A 15,975-nucleotide genomic window follows, 5' to 3' on the forward strand; every position below is an offset into this window, starting at 1 on the left:
CTATGCAGTGGACACAAACATTTACAACACATGTTTTTTTTTTGTGGTGATAACAACTTCTATCTAAACAATATTTCAAATGCTACTGCAAGCCTAAAATTTGAACATGTAGACTATGAACAATCATTCGTAACAGAACATTAGATTCAAAACAAAATCAGTAGCAATTAGGGATAATTTCCCACGAGTGGGTGGACAACTAAAGTCTAAATCCAAATCAAATCGAGTCTCAGAATCTGTCAAATAAACAAGAAACATAACCAATTGAGAACAACATGAGAAGATCTTACCAGAGAGGGACTTCAAAATTTTCTCGACAGAAAGCAAGTAAAATGGTTTGACCTTGACACTTCAGGTCGATTCTGGTTTGAACCATGGCGGCGTCACTGGCCGGAGTTGCTGCTCAGTTGACTGGAGATCAATGCTCCTACCGCCGTCGATGTTGGAGCTGGAGGAACCGCCGAGCTGCTGCTTTGCCGTAGCTGCTGCTTCTGCTGCGCGTCGAGCCACCGATCGTCGATGGTCTGCTGTCCGCCACCACTGCTGTGTGTTGTTGAAGCTCGTCGCCGGTCGTTGCTTGCCGTCGCTGCAGCTGTTGCTGCTCGTGGCTGCTTCTTCCGGTGGCTGCCGCTGCTGTTTGTTGCAGCTGGTGGAGTTGCGCATCATCGACGTTTCTATTCGACGGTGAGGATAGGAAGAGCGAAGGAGAGAAAATAGAGAGACAGCATGAGAGAGATGAGGGAACGCAAGAGTGTGTGTGCGTGGGGCTGCTGGAGTGCAGCCATGGGAGGGGCTGTGGCGGCGGTTGTCTTCTCCTTTTGGAGAAGATGACCCAAAAGAAAATCAAAGATTAGTTTAGGTTTAGGGTGGTTAGAGATGGAGAGAGATAAGGATGAATAAGAGTCGTCCGATCAATTAAACGAACGGATGAGATTGAAATAAAATAGATTATATTAAATTGAGTTAGGCTATAATTCTAATTAGTTGTAAAAATAAAATGTCATCTAATTAATTATCAAATACATGTTGAATAGGTAAAAATCATAAATTTATCAAATTATAATATTACATGTATAAAGTAATATGCATATACGTATAATATAAATATATGTGTATATACATATAAAATACCCACATGTATATAATACATACTAAATAGATGTGTAATAAATATGTTAACATAAACAAGTCAAAATATATAATAAACTTAAATGATAACCCTTTTATATACATATGTACATAAGACATATTAAAATAGATATGCAATACGTATATATTAATATAAATAAGTAAATTATAAAAAGGACTCAGTTAAGTGACATATATATATATATATATGTATATATACGTGATGCAACATATGTATATAATGCATACTAAAATAGATGTATGACATATATATTAACTAAAATACATAATAAACTTAATTAAGTAACAACTTTATATGGATATGCATATAAGTCGTATTAAAATAGGTGTGAAATATGCACAAATTAATATGAATAAGTAAATTGGTAAAATATACTTAGTTAAGTAATGTTTTAGAAAGAAAACACATACACACACGTATAATATATACTAAATAATGTGAAAAATATTTGAATGTACAAAGCTTGTTATTTTCATAAACAAAAAAAAATGATGTTAATAATATTAATAAATAAAAATATTATAAGCTATGAAATCTAAAATATATGATTTTTATTACTATTATTATTATTATTATTTTTTGGTAAAAACTAAAAATAATTAACTTTATACATATATATATATATATATATATATATATATATATATATATAATTCAAGAAAATAATTTTTTAAAAAAATGTTTATCTATTAAGATAGTAATTCAAAAAATAATTATAGGTCGGCCAAAATTGGGTGTCAACACTGAATATTCATCAAGGAATCAGGAATTGAACCACGTGTAAGCTTGACCACAGACTTCAACTAGGTAATTATGACTAATAATTCGACATGAGTAAGCTAGACTATAGACTTTGATCGAGTAACTATAGATAAGGATCCTGATCACAAGTAAGTTATACCACGGACTTCAATGGGATAATTGTAGCTAAGGAGCCGAACACAAGTAAGCTGGACCACGGACTTTAACTTGGTAACTATAGCTAAAAGAGTGAACCAGATTAGAATCAGTGACCAATCGGGCATCATAGGGAGTACCCCCAATTTGAGTATCATCAATGCACCACTCCAGCCTGAACTAGATATAACCCAAATCATCGAGAAGACTTCCAAAAATCAAGAACCAAGCAATACAAGATCGATACAAGAATAAGGCACTATGGAGGTAAGGTCACAAGATGTGCTACTACCTAGACAAAGCTCGGACTATCAGACTCAAGTCTGATTTATCAGTCTATAGGGAGATAACATTCCAAAATGAGGTCGGAGAACCTCCAAGGCCCAACAACACCAAAATTGTGTAAGTCTAAGGCAATGACTAGTCTAAGCCTAGACTAAGGCCCAATATGCTTCCAACCATATAACCATAGGTAAATCATACAACATAAGGCGGGACTGAACGATAAGAGTAGGAATCATGCTTACACAGTCCAATAATTTCCCAAAATAGTGCCTAGGACAGAAATTCTAGGAATTTAGCATGCTTGATACCCAACCCCTCTAAACTCAGAAAAATCAATGTACAATTGCCTAAACATGCTCAGTCTCATGTTGGAAAAATCGTAGCCTCCCTATAGGCCAATCGTGTGTGCTCCAACTCACGAAACTGGATCTTTTCCGTTCTAAGTGGCCTCTAAATACTACCACGCTATCAATAATAGAATCACAATGTTAATATAGTCTTTATGACACTAAATTTATTAAATTTGGAGATAGGTTAATTTAGAGTGAAAAATTAGGAATTGTGGGACTCGCTTTATAACTCACAAAATTAACTAAGAGAATAAGCTCCAATTACTACCCGCAGCTCGTGTTCCACAAGGAAACCTGATTCACATACCAAAAGCCCCCAAACCTAACATGCACCCAAGCAGACCAGGGTAGTGGTACCCATGGGTGAAGGTGGAAATAGTAGAGGACATCCACAAGGTAGGCAAGGAGGAAACCTGAGAGGCTGTGGAGGCTAAGGTAATGGTAATGCAAGTCAAAGAGAAGCGCATCCAGGCAGGGAGGTAGCCCGTTAGTATGACAAGCTCAGTTTTATGCCTTTCCAGGCAAAATCAAGGTTGAGGTATCTGATGCGGTGATCATAGGTACTATTCTTGTTTGTGACTGAATGGCTTCTATTTTGATTGATCCGAGTTCCACTTATTTATATATATTAGTGAGATATGCCTTGTGTTTTGATGCACTTTATGATATACTTGATGCCCCTATCCATATTTCTACCTTTGTTGGAGAGTCTGTTATAGTCACCCATATTTATCATGCTTGTTCAATTGTGTTTATGGGATTCCAAACTTGGGTTGGATTAGTGATTTTAGACATGACTAATTTTGATGTTATCTTAGGAATGACTTGATTGTCCTCCTATTATGTTATGCTTAACTGTAATGCTAAGACTGTGACTCTAGAGATCCCAAAAAAGGAAAGGTTAGAGTGGGAAGGGGTGTACAAGCCTAAGCCAGCTAAGAGTCATATACTTTATCCTAGATAAAAAATAATGGGGAAGGGTTGTTTGTCCTATTTATCCCATATTTAGAATATTGATGTAGAATCTCCCTCTATTAAGTCTATTTTGGTAGTGTGTGAATTTCAAGATATGTTCCCTATAGACTTTCTTGGTATACCTTTCGATAGAGATAGATTTTTATATTGATTTAGAGTTAGGCACTAGCCCAATTTTTATTCCTCCTTATCGCATGGCTCCAATAGAGTTGAGAGAACTTAAGGATTAATTCCAAGAACTTTTAGATAAGGGATATATCCATCCTAGTGTTTCTCTCAGGGGTGCTCTGGTGTTCTTTGTTAAGAAAAAGAATAGTAGCATAAGAATGTGCATCGATTACCGACAACTGAATAAGGCCACCATATGAAATAAGTACTTGTTGCCACATATTGATGACCTTTTTGATCAGTTACAAAGTGCATCAGTCTTTTCAAAAATTGATCTCTGGTCTAGGTACCATCAATTGAAGATTAGGCTTGAGGATATGCCCAAAATAGCTTTTAGAACAAGATATGAGGCACCATGAATTTTTAGAGATGTCTTTTTGGGCTGACCAATGCACCTGCAGCCGTCATGAGCTTGATGAATGGGGTATTCAAGCCTTTCCTAAATTCTTTTGTAATTGTGTTTATAGATGATATTTTGATATAGTTGGGGAGTGAGCAAGAACATGCAGACCATCTTCACGTTGCTCTAGGTGTTCTACTAAAGTAGAAATATATGCAAAACTTTCTAAGTGTGAATTCTAATTGCCTTCGATTACCTTTTTGGGTCATGTTGTTTTGAAGGAAGAGGTAATGTTAGACCCACAAAAGATTAAAGCACTTAAAGAACCGTGTTCGTCCTAGCTCTGTGACTGAAGTTAGGAGTTTTGTGGGACTTTCCAGTTATTATCACTGGTTCATGAGGAACTTTGCTTCTATCTCTACACACTTAACAAGATTGACTTAAAAAGAAGTACCATTCGAGTGGACCAACAAATGCGAAGACAAATTCCAAAATCTCAAGAGTCTTCTAACCACAACACCTATCTTGACCCTACCGGCTAACAGTAAAGACTTTATTATTTATTGTGATGCTTCACATTCAAGTTCGAGTGTTGTGTTGATGTAAGCCAAGAATGTTATAGCCTAGGCTTCACGGCAGTTGAAGGTGAATGAGAGGAACTACCTGACTCATGACTTAGAGTTGGCAGCGGTAGTGTTTGCTCTAAAACGTTGGAGGCATTATCTTCATGGAATCAATTGTGAGGTGTTTACTAACCACTGTAGTTTACAACATGTATTCACCCAGAATGATTTAAACTTGAGATAGTGAAGGTGGATGGAGTTGCTCAAAGATTATGGTGTCCATCCAGCATCATCCAGGTAAGGCTAATTTGGTAGTAGACACATTGAGCTAGAAGTCGGTTAGCATGGACAGTCTAGCCTATTTAGGAGCCTGCAAGTGGCCCTTGGCTAGAGATATTCAGGCCTTGGAGGTGAAATTCATAGAACTAGGCATCCCAACGAAGGGTTGGGTGATGGTTAGTATTGATCTAATGTCACGACCCAATTTCGTAGGTCATGATGGCACCTACTATAACCCTCTAGTAGGTAAGCCAACCTGTTAACCCGGAACTTCAAGTAATGTGTTTGAAGGCAAAAACTATATAAGAGCATTGAAATATAAAAGTAAACAGAATGAATAAGCAGAAGTAAACCAAAACATGTTTTAAACAACTAAAGATCCCTCCCAGAACCTGGAAGTCACAAGTACAGAGCTGCTACAAAATAAAATACGAGTACAAGTCCCGAAAGTGGACCAAAAAGATATAAAACAACTGGCTAGTCTCAGAAGGCAAAAGACGGGCCATCCATGCTGAAGGAGACAAGAATGATCTAAAAACGCCAAGTACTCACCCTAGTCTCCGAAGTTGACTGCAACAGGCTCGATTTATCCACGGCAATAGCTGGTGCTCGGTCCTGCATCACGAAAGTAGATGCAGAGTGTAGTATGAGTACCAAGACAACAGGTACCCAGTAGGCATCATAGGCCGACTGAGCAGAAAAGGTAAAAACAATATGAAAAAGAAGAATAGCCTAAATAGGAGTCAACATAAGCATCAAAAGGAAAAAAAAAATACTACCTATGAAAACTACAGCTAACTATACCCAACTGGGCCCCCATAAGCCCAACCGGGACACTCGTGCGCAAGTTAAATAAAAACTCGGACGAACCCCCATAAGCCCGCCGAGTACACAGAATAGCTACAACTACCAAGGCTAGGAACCAAGAATCTGCGATGTTAGGAGCCGAAGTATTATATCATTTCCAAACCCAGAATCTCTAAGAGTCAATCGATCTAGTGGTGACTTAGGGGTCGAGGCTGGGACTGGGACCCAGAGGCTCACCCGAATATTCAAAGTGGTCAAGGCCAGGACTGGGTACCCGGATGCTTGCCATAATACATAAGTACGGTCGAGGCCGGGACTGGGTACCCGGATGCTTGCCGTAACACATCGATATGATCGAGGCCAGGACTGGATACCAAGATGTTCGTCATACTACCAAGTCGACGGAGGCCGGGGCTGGGTACCCGGATGCTCCTCGATAATTCAGAATGGAGGCCGGGACTGGGTACCCGGATACTCGCAGATATTTTATCTTATGGTGCCGAATATTCTCCTTTCCAACTAAACAATAATAGTACCGAGAATCTCCTTTCCAATGAGTCAACAAATATGCCGCCAAAACTAAAACCGGAGCCAAAGTCAACGATCACGAATCTAGTGTTGCCGACGCCTCACAAAAGTCACGATTATATCGAGTTATGGATGATGGTATTTTTAAGAGCAAGAGTAACGCCTAGCTAAGGCCAAACTACTAGGCACTAGCCCGCTACACCATTCTACAAGGATCTAAGTCTACCGGAGCGACGCCGGGACATCTAAAGCAAGTTTACATCCTATACTAAGGCCAACATACCCCACTGTATCAATAACATGCTCATTCAACTCTACTTATAAAACTTAACAAATAACGACAAGATACACATGCTTCTAAATATCCGAAAACCCGATAATAAGCCTAAAGCATGATTTCTAACGCCTAAGATATACAATCAAACTACCCAACCCAAATTCCAACTATTTCAACATGCTTTCACACATTTCGGCTCAATCTAAAGAAAGGTAAACCGTAGCCTACCTGTAGGCCAAACACGCGGGCTCCAAATCACTGTGCTGGAGCTTTTTCCTTTCGAACGGCCTCGGAATGCTGCCAAGCTGTCAAAAATAGAACCACAACGTCGATACGGTCGTTTAGACACTAATTTCATAATTTTTGGAAATGGACCAATTTTGGGGTCGAAAACGGGAATTGTGGGGCCCACATACGAAATTCCAGATTTGACCCCCAAAACAGGTTCTAAACGTCACCCCAATCACACAAATCAGATTTATAACATAATTCGGGGTGGGAAATTACGTAAGACGATCAAAAATCAATTTCCACATTTTTAAACTAAGAAAACGATATAAGGCAGCCTCTTTACACGTCGATTTCTCAAAAACGAAATACTTTCAATCAAAACAAATTATACCATGACGTTCCTTGCGAAAAACCCCACAATCTAGCCTCAAGAATCACTCAAAACGGAGTTATATTGACCAAGATACACTCTTTCAAAATTCAACAAAATTTCATTCCGAAAATGACTAAATCTGCTGCTTAAAATCAATTTATTACCTCGAACGACGTGCCAAAAACAGATTCTGAAACTTCCACGATGTTCTTCTTAAATTTCCACGCAAAATAGCCTCTGGAATCACCCAAATCGGATTTATGTTGGTCAAGAAATAACTTGTCAAAGTTCTTTAAAAATCCATTCCGAAAATGGACACAACTGTAATTAAAATCACGATTTTTACCAGAATCGAATACTCCAAATCAGTTTTCAATTTCTCCAATGCATTCTCCACGAAAAACCTCACAATTTTGCCTTTTGAATCACCCAATTTGGAGCTCTAGAACTCAAGAAATGAGGGTTCAAAGTTGAGGAGAAAATCTAAAAATTTTCTGCACTGTTGCTGCAGATTTTCTGGTTTAGCCACAATTTAAAGTCTCCGAACGAACCTTCGGAATTCGTTCGGAATCAGATAAAAATAAACCAAATATGCTACCCCACTAAATTCGACATTCCGGACTCAATGGCGCATTCAGAATTTCCATACGAGATCATTTTAATAAAAAGTGGGCCCCACACCCAAAAGTCATTTTCCACAACGGGTCTCGATATTAGCTCGGGAGCCTCGGGAAGCGAACGAAAGGTCGTTCCTGACCAAAATTGACATTACGGAACTAACCGCACTGTCAGAATTTTTATTCGAGCGCATTTTCCAAGAATGTTGACCAAAGTCAACTATAGGCTAAGTTTCAAAGTCAAAAGCGCCAAATAGCCCCAAACTCGTATCAATTGACTCGATAGTCATTCCAACAGTGCTACTAGCCTAATTTGGTCATTCCGGAGCTGATGGAACCATCAGAATTTGAATTCGAGATTTCGTTAGCCCAAAACTCAAAAAGTCGCAACTAAACTAACTTAGGCCTTTAAAATACCAAAATGGACTCGGGACCTCTAAAAATTCAACCAATACTTATTCTAGACCAAAAACCATCTCCTGAATCCAACGGAGTTGTCGGAATTCCATTCCGAGCATCGGAACTCCAAAAGTTGACCAAAGTCAAACCTTGGCTTAAAGTTCCTCAAATTCTCAACTCAAGGCCTCAAATCTTCGTTACAGCTCCAAAACTGATTCCGTAAAGTCTCCTAAGCCTATTTCAACATTTCAGAGCTGCTGGAATCGACGGAATTCCATTCTGAAACCCGTAGCTCCAATTGACCCCAAATACCACTTTTTAACACTTAAAGCTTATGAAACTCAAAATTTCCAAGAACTTAACTTTTCATAGGATTTTCTAAAAATCAACACCTGGTAACAATTAGAAATGACTCGGGGCATCTAAAGAGAGGGGTAAAATGATCATTTTACAAAAATTTCAAAAAAATGACCTTGAGGGTCATTACAATATCCACTACTAAAAGAACTTTCGTCCGCGAAAGTAAGGGCAAGAGTATACCTGGAGGGTCCAATAAGTTGGGGAATTGCTCCCGCATCTCCTGTTCGGTCTCCCATGTAGCCTCCTCGATCGGACGATGGCGCCACTGGACCTTAATCACAGGGATGGACTTAGACCGAAGCTGGCGAACATCTCTGGCTAGAATAGCAACTGGCTCCTCAACAAAAGTCAGGCGATCATCCAACTTAACAGAGTCATACTGAAGCACATGAGACTCATCTGGAATGTACCGGCGCAACATAGAAACGTGAAAAACAGGGTGTATAGCTGAAAATGCTGGTGGCAAAGCCAACTCATAAGCAACCTCTCCAACTCTCCTCAGAATCTCAAACGGCCCGATATACCTAGGGCTAAGCTTACCCCGCCTGCCGAATCTCATTACGCCCTTCAAGGGCGACACCCGCAAGAACACCTGATCTCCTACCTCGAAGCGCAAGGGCCGACGCCTGCGATCAGCATAACTCTGGTGCCTACTCTGAGCTGTCCTTAACCTATCCTGAATAACCCGAACTTTGGCTATGGCATCCTGAAGTAAAACTGTGCGGCCTAGGCTCTGAAGACTCAAACCAACCAACCGGAGTACGACAACGCCTACCATATAAGGCTTCAAACGGGGCCATCTGAATGCTAGAGTGGTAGCTGTTGTTGTACGCAAACTCTGCCAAAGCTAAGTACTGCTCCCAATGACCCTTGAACTCTAATACACAAGCTCGCAATATATCCTCCAAAACCTAAATAGTACGCTCTGACTGACCGTCGGTTTGTGGATGAAATGCCGTACTAAGATCAACCCGAGTGCCCAAATCTCTCTGAAAGGACCTCCAGAAATTGGAAGTAAATTGAGATCCCCTATCTGATATAATGGATATCGGTACCCCGTGCAGACGGACCACCTCCTGAATATAGATTCGAGCTAGACGATCTGCAGTAAAAGTGGACCGTACTGGTAAGAAATGCGCTGACTTGGTCAATCGATCAATGATGACCCAAATACCATCATTACCCCTGGATGATCGAGGCAATCCCATCACGAAGTCCATGGTAATTCGTTCCCATTTCCACTCGGGAATGGGTAATCTCTGAAAGACTCCACCAGGCCTTTGATGCTCCGCCTTAACCTGCTGGCAACTTAAACAATGGGATACATACTCAGCTATATCTCTCTTCATACCGCTCCACCAGTAATGTTGTCTCAAATCTCGATACATCTTCGCGGTGCCTAGATGGATAGAATATTTAGAATCGTGGGCCTCGTAAAGGATCAACTGAATGAAGTCTCCAACTCTGGGAACACAAAGGCGACCATCGAACCGTAGTATGTCATCCGAATCTATAGAAGCCTGGCCACCCTCGCCTCGTAATACTAACTCTCGAAGCTTTACCAATTCTCCATCCTCAAACTGTCGACCACGAATCTGGTCCAATAAAGACGATCGTGCTCCCACAAAAGCCAAAATCGGTCCGGAATCTAAGATTTCCAACCTGACCATCCGATTAGCCAAATACTGGATGTCCAAGGCTAAGGGTCGCTTTGCAGCAGACAAGTAAGCTAAACTACCCATACTCTCCGTCTTCCGGCTCAAGGCATCCGCTACTACATTTGCCTTGCCCGGGTGGTAAAGAATAGAGATGTCATAATCGGCTAGTAGCTCAATCCAACGCCGCTGTCTAGAATTAAGATCTTTTTGACTCATAATGTACTGTAAGCTACGGTGATCTGTATATATCTCGCAATGGACTCCATATAAGTAGTGCCTCCATATCTTGAGCGCGAAAACTACCGCCGCTAGTTCCAAGTCATGGGTGGGGTAGTTGCGCTCGTGCACTTTCAATTGTCTGGAAGCATAAGCAATAACCCGGCCATGCTGCATTAGTACACACCCAAGACCTACACCAGAAGCATCACAATATACCGAAAAGATCTCTCCCTCAACTGGTAGAGTCAGAACAGGAGTGGTGGTAAGCAAATCCTTAAGCTTTCGAAAGCTCGACTCACACTCCTCGGACCACACAAAGGGAATATCCTGGCGGGTCAAACGGGTCAATGGGGCTGCAATGGTAGAGAAACCCTCAATGAATCGTCTATAATACCCAGCCAATCCAACAAAACTCCGAATCTCCGTAACAGATGTGGGCCTAGCCCAACCACGAATAGCCTCAATCTTCGCTGGATCCACTCTGATACCCTCTCTAGACACCACATGTCCCAGAAATGCCACAGACTCCAACCAAAACTCGCATTTTGAGAATTTAGCATAAAGCTGCTGATCTCTCAAAGTCTGGAGCACAACCCTCAAGTGTTGCTCGTGCTCCTTTCTACTCCTTGAGTATACCAGTATGTCATCGATGAATACAATCACGAAGGAGTCAATATAAGGTCTGAATACTCGAGTCATAAGGTCCATAAAAGCTGCGGGGGCATTAGTAAGCCCAAACGACATCACAAGAAACTCATAGTGGCCATAGCGAGTGCGAAAAGCAGTCTTAGGAATGTCAGCTGCTCTAATCTGCAACTGATGGTAGCCAGACCTCAAGTCAATCTTAGAAAACATGATCGCACCCTGAAGCTGATCAAATAGATCATCAATACGGGGCATGGGGTAACGGTTTTTCACCGTCACCTTATTCAACTGCCTGTAATCAACACACATCCGCATAGTCCCATCCTTCTTCTTAACAAATAAGACAGGCGCACCCCACGGCGACACACTCGGGCGAATAAATCCCTTACCTAGAAGATCCTCAAGCTGCACGCTGAGCTCCTTGAGCTCTACAGGGGCCATACGATAAGGTGGTATAGAAATAGGCTTAGTTCCCGGCTCCAAATCTATGGCAAAGTCAATATCTCTCTCTGGGGGTAGACCAGGTAGGTCAGTGGGGAAGACATCAGTATACTCCCTAACCACAGGGACTGAATCAATAGTAGAAGCCTCGCTGGACACATCACAGACATATGCTAAGTACGTCAAGCACCCGGACCTAACTAGCCGCCGGGCCCGCATAAAAGATATGATCCCAATCGGTGAGCGACTATAAATACCCTGCCACAAGATCGGGGGAATACCAGGCATGGCTAATGTAATAGTCTTGGCATAACAGTCCAAAACCGCATGATGAGGGGATAGCCAATCCATGCCTAGAATAACATCGAAGTCCAGCATATCAAGTAAAATAAGATCTGCCCGAGTTTCATGCCCCTGAATAATCACCACACAGGATCTACAAACCTGATCCACTACTAAAGAATCCCCTACCGGGGTCGAAACATGTAATGGGACCTCAAGTGACTTATAAGGAATACCCAAACGTGGAGCAAAATATATAGACACATAGGAATACGTGGAACCTGGATCAAATAAAGCTGAAGCAGTCTGCTGACAAATAAGGATAGTACCTGTGATAACATCATCTGATGCCTCAGCCTCTGCCCTCGCCGGAGCAGCATAGAAGTGGCCCTGTCGGCCTCCCCCACGAACATTCACCCTACCACCTGACCTGCCTCCTCGGGAACCTCCCTGAATACCCTGCTGACCATCGCCACGGCCGTAACCCCGATCTATACCTCCTGGTGGAGGTGGTACTACTGCCAACGGTCTAGCCCGGCCGGGACACTCCCTAGCCCAGTGCTCTAGTGAGCCACAATCGAAACATCCTGAAGCTGAGCGACCCGTGATAACTCGTCTGCGGTAGGAAGAAAGTGGACTCAATCCCCTCAAGCTCTGCCCTGCGATGGAACCCCCCGAACGGGGCTGACTACTCTCAACTGCTGGTAGAGCGGCCTGAATCGGCCGACTGGATTGACCCTGCTGGTACCTATCCTACTGAAACCGCTGGCGGGGCCTGTCATAACTATCATGGCCTCTAGAATGTGACCCACTGAAGCTACCCTGATGCCTGGGTCTCTTATCGCTTCCCCCTTGGGCCTGGCGATGAATAATTTCGATCGTGCGGGCATGATCCACCACATCCAGAAAAGAGCGGCCCGCAGAAACAAGGTGCTCGGTCCCCAATCTTAGGTAAGGTCTTAATCCACGCACAAAACATCGTACCCGCTCCTCCTCAGTAGGTAGAATCATAGTGGCATGTCGGGAAAGCTGATGAAATCTAGCCTCGTACTCTGCAATCGTCATATGGCCCTGCTCCAACCTAGTAAACTGATCCCGAAGTCGGTCCCGAACACTCCTAGGGATGTATCGAGCTAAGTAAGCCTCTGAGAACTGGGCCCATGTCAATGGTGGTGACCCAGCTGGTCTGGACTGCAAATAAGAGCGCCACCACTGTCTGGCTGCCCCTCTAAACTGGTGAGCAGTGAAGTCGGCGCCTCTGGACTCCACAAGACCCAAGGAATGGAGCTGCTCTTGACAGGTAGTCAAGAACTCCATGGCATCCTCGCCAGTGGCTCCAGAAAATATCGGGGGCGATAGCCTCTGAAATATCCCTAACATCTTCTGATCCTGTAATGACATCATACCCTCTAGAACTGCTGGCGGGGGTGCAACAACTGGTGGAGGCAGTTGAACCTCAGGTACTGGCTGAACAAGCGGATCCCGCGGTGCTAGTATGCCTGATACTGGGGTCGGGGCCTGTGGTACAACTCCAATAGCCGTGAGGAGCTGCACAATCGCTGCCTGTAGTGCAGGGGTCATAACTGGTGCAGCTGGAGGCTGTGCTGTTGGTGGTGGTCCCTCTGGCTGAGTAGGAATAGGAGCGTCCTGATGATCCTCTACCAGCTCTGGCTCTATCTTTGGGTTGGGAGCTGGTGCTGCTCTTCTACCTGTCCCACGAGGACGACCTCTAGGCATACCGGGCCTTGGTGCGTTATCATTACCGGTGGTACCGCGCGTAAGAACCATTCCTGTGAAAGAGTGAGTGGAACAAATGAGATTTCATAGAATCAATAAGACACAACACTGCACGAAATGATACAACATAGAGAATGTTCCTAATGACATCCTGTAGCCTCCCGAAGATAAGTTACGGACGTCTCCGCACCTATCCGCGAGACTCTACTAGACGTTAGCTCTGTACAAGTGAGACCAATGAACTTGGTGCTCTGATACCAACTTGTCACGACCCAATTTCGTAGGTCATGATGACACCTACTATAACCCTCTAGTAGGTAAGCCAACCTGTTAACCCGGAACTTCAAGTAATGTGTTTGAAGGCAAAAACTATATAAGAGCATTGAAATATAAAAGTAAACAGAATGAATAAGCAGAAGTAAACCAAAACATGTTTTAAACAACTAAAGATCCCTCCCAGAACCTGGAAGTCACAAGTACAGAGCTGCTACAAAATAAAATACGAGTACAAGTCCCGAAAGTGGACCAAAAAGATATAAAACAACTGGCTAGTCTCAGAAGGCAAAAGACGGGCCATCCATGCTGAAGGAGACAAGAATGATCTAAAAACGCCAAGTACTCACCCTAGTCTCCGAAGTTGACTGCAACAGGCTCGATTTATCCACGGCGATAGCTGGTGCTCGGTCCTGCATCACGAAAGTAGATGCAGAGTGTAGTATGAGTACCAAGACAACAGGTACCCAGTAGGCATCATAGGCCGACTGAGCAGAAAAGGTAAAAACAATATGAAAAAGAAGAATAGCCTAAATAGGAGTCAACATAAGCATCAAAAGGAAAAAAAAAATACTACCTATGAAAACTACAGCTAACTATACCCAACTGGGCCCCCATAAGCCCAACCGGGACACTCGTGCGCAAGTTAAATAAAAACTCGGACGAACCCCCATAAGCCCGCCGAGTACACAGAATAGCTACAACTACCAAGGCTAGGAACCAAGAATCTGCGATGTTAGGAGCCGAAGTATTATATCATTTCCAAACCCAGAATCTCTAAGAGTCAATCGATCTAGTGGTGACTTAGGGGTCGAGGCTGGGACTGGGACCCAGAGGCTCACCCGAATATTCAAAGTGGTCAAGGCCAGGACTGGGTACCCGGATGCTTGCCATAATACATAAGTACGGTCGAGGCCGGGACTGGGTACCCGGATGCTTGCCGTAACACATCGATATGATCGAGGCCAGGACTGGATACCAAGATGTTCGTCATACTACCAAGTCGACGGAGGCCGGGGCTGGGTACCCGGATGCTCCTCGATAATTCAGAATGGAGGCCGGGACTGGGTACCCGGATACTCGCAGATATTTTATCTTATGGTGCCGAATATTCTCCTTTCCAACTAAACAATAATAGTACCGAGAATCTCCTTTCCAATGAGTCAACAAATATGCCGCCAAAACTAAAATCGGAGCCAAAGTCAACGATCACGAAATCTAGTGTTGCCGACGCCTCACAAAAGTCACGATTATATCGAGTTATGGATGATGGTATTTTTAAGAGCAAGAGTAACGCCTAGCTAAGGCCAAACTACTAGGCACTAGCCCGCTACACCATTCTACAAGGATCTAAGTCTACCGGAGCGACGCCGGGACATCTAAAGCAAGTTTACATCCTATACTAAGGCCAACATACCCCACTGTATCAATAACATGCTCATTCAACTCTACTTATAAAACTTAACAAATAACAACAAGATACACATGCTTCTAAATATCCGAAAACCCGATAATAAGCCTAAAGCATGATTTCTAACGCCTAAGATATACAATCAAACTACCCAACCCAAATTCCAACTATTTCAACATGCTTTCACACATTTCGGCTCAATCTAAAGAAAGGTAAACCGTAGCCTACCTGTAGGCCAAACACGCGGGCTCCAAATCACTGTGCTGGAGCTTTTTCCTTTCGAACGGCCTCGGAACGCTGCCAAGCTGTCAAAAATAGAACCACAACGTCGATACGGTCGTTTAGACACTAATTTCATAATTTTTGGAAATGGACCAATTTTGGGGTCGAAAACGGGAATTGTGGGGCCCACATACGAAATTCCAGATTTGACCCCCAAAACAGGTTCTAAACGTCACCCCAATCACACAAATCAGATTTATAACATAATTCGGGGTGGGAAATTACGTAAGACGATCAAAAATCAATTTCCACATTTTTAAACTAAGAAAACGATATAAGGCAGCCTCTTTACACGTCGATTTCTCAAAAACGAAATACTTTCAATCAAAACAAATTATACCATGACGTTCCTTGCGAAAAACCCCACAATCTAGCCTCAAGAATCACTCAAAACGGAGTTATATTGACCAAGATACACTCTTTCAAAA

The 15,975-nt window shown here is 42.7% G+C and overlaps 1 long non-coding RNA gene across 1 annotated transcript; it reads right to left on the reverse strand.

Annotated features, from left to right (window-relative positions):
* Window positions 1-13,986: 13,986 nt before the first annotated feature.
* LOC129882661 (uncharacterized) lies at window positions 13,987-15,561 on the reverse strand. The gene is made up of 2 exons (XR_008765816.1): window positions 15,494-15,561; window positions 13,987-14,267 (listed from the first exon to the last, which is right to left on the reverse strand). It is a non-coding gene; the product is annotated as an uncharacterized LOC129882661 (long non-coding RNA).
* Between the last annotated feature and the right edge of the window lie 414 nt (window positions 15,562-15,975).

Source organism: Solanum dulcamara, chromosome 3 (genome assembly GCF_947179165.1).
Source record: "Solanum dulcamara chromosome 3, daSolDulc1.2, whole genome shotgun sequence".
Taxonomy (NCBI): domain Eukaryota; kingdom Viridiplantae; phylum Streptophyta; class Magnoliopsida; order Solanales; family Solanaceae; genus Solanum; species Solanum dulcamara.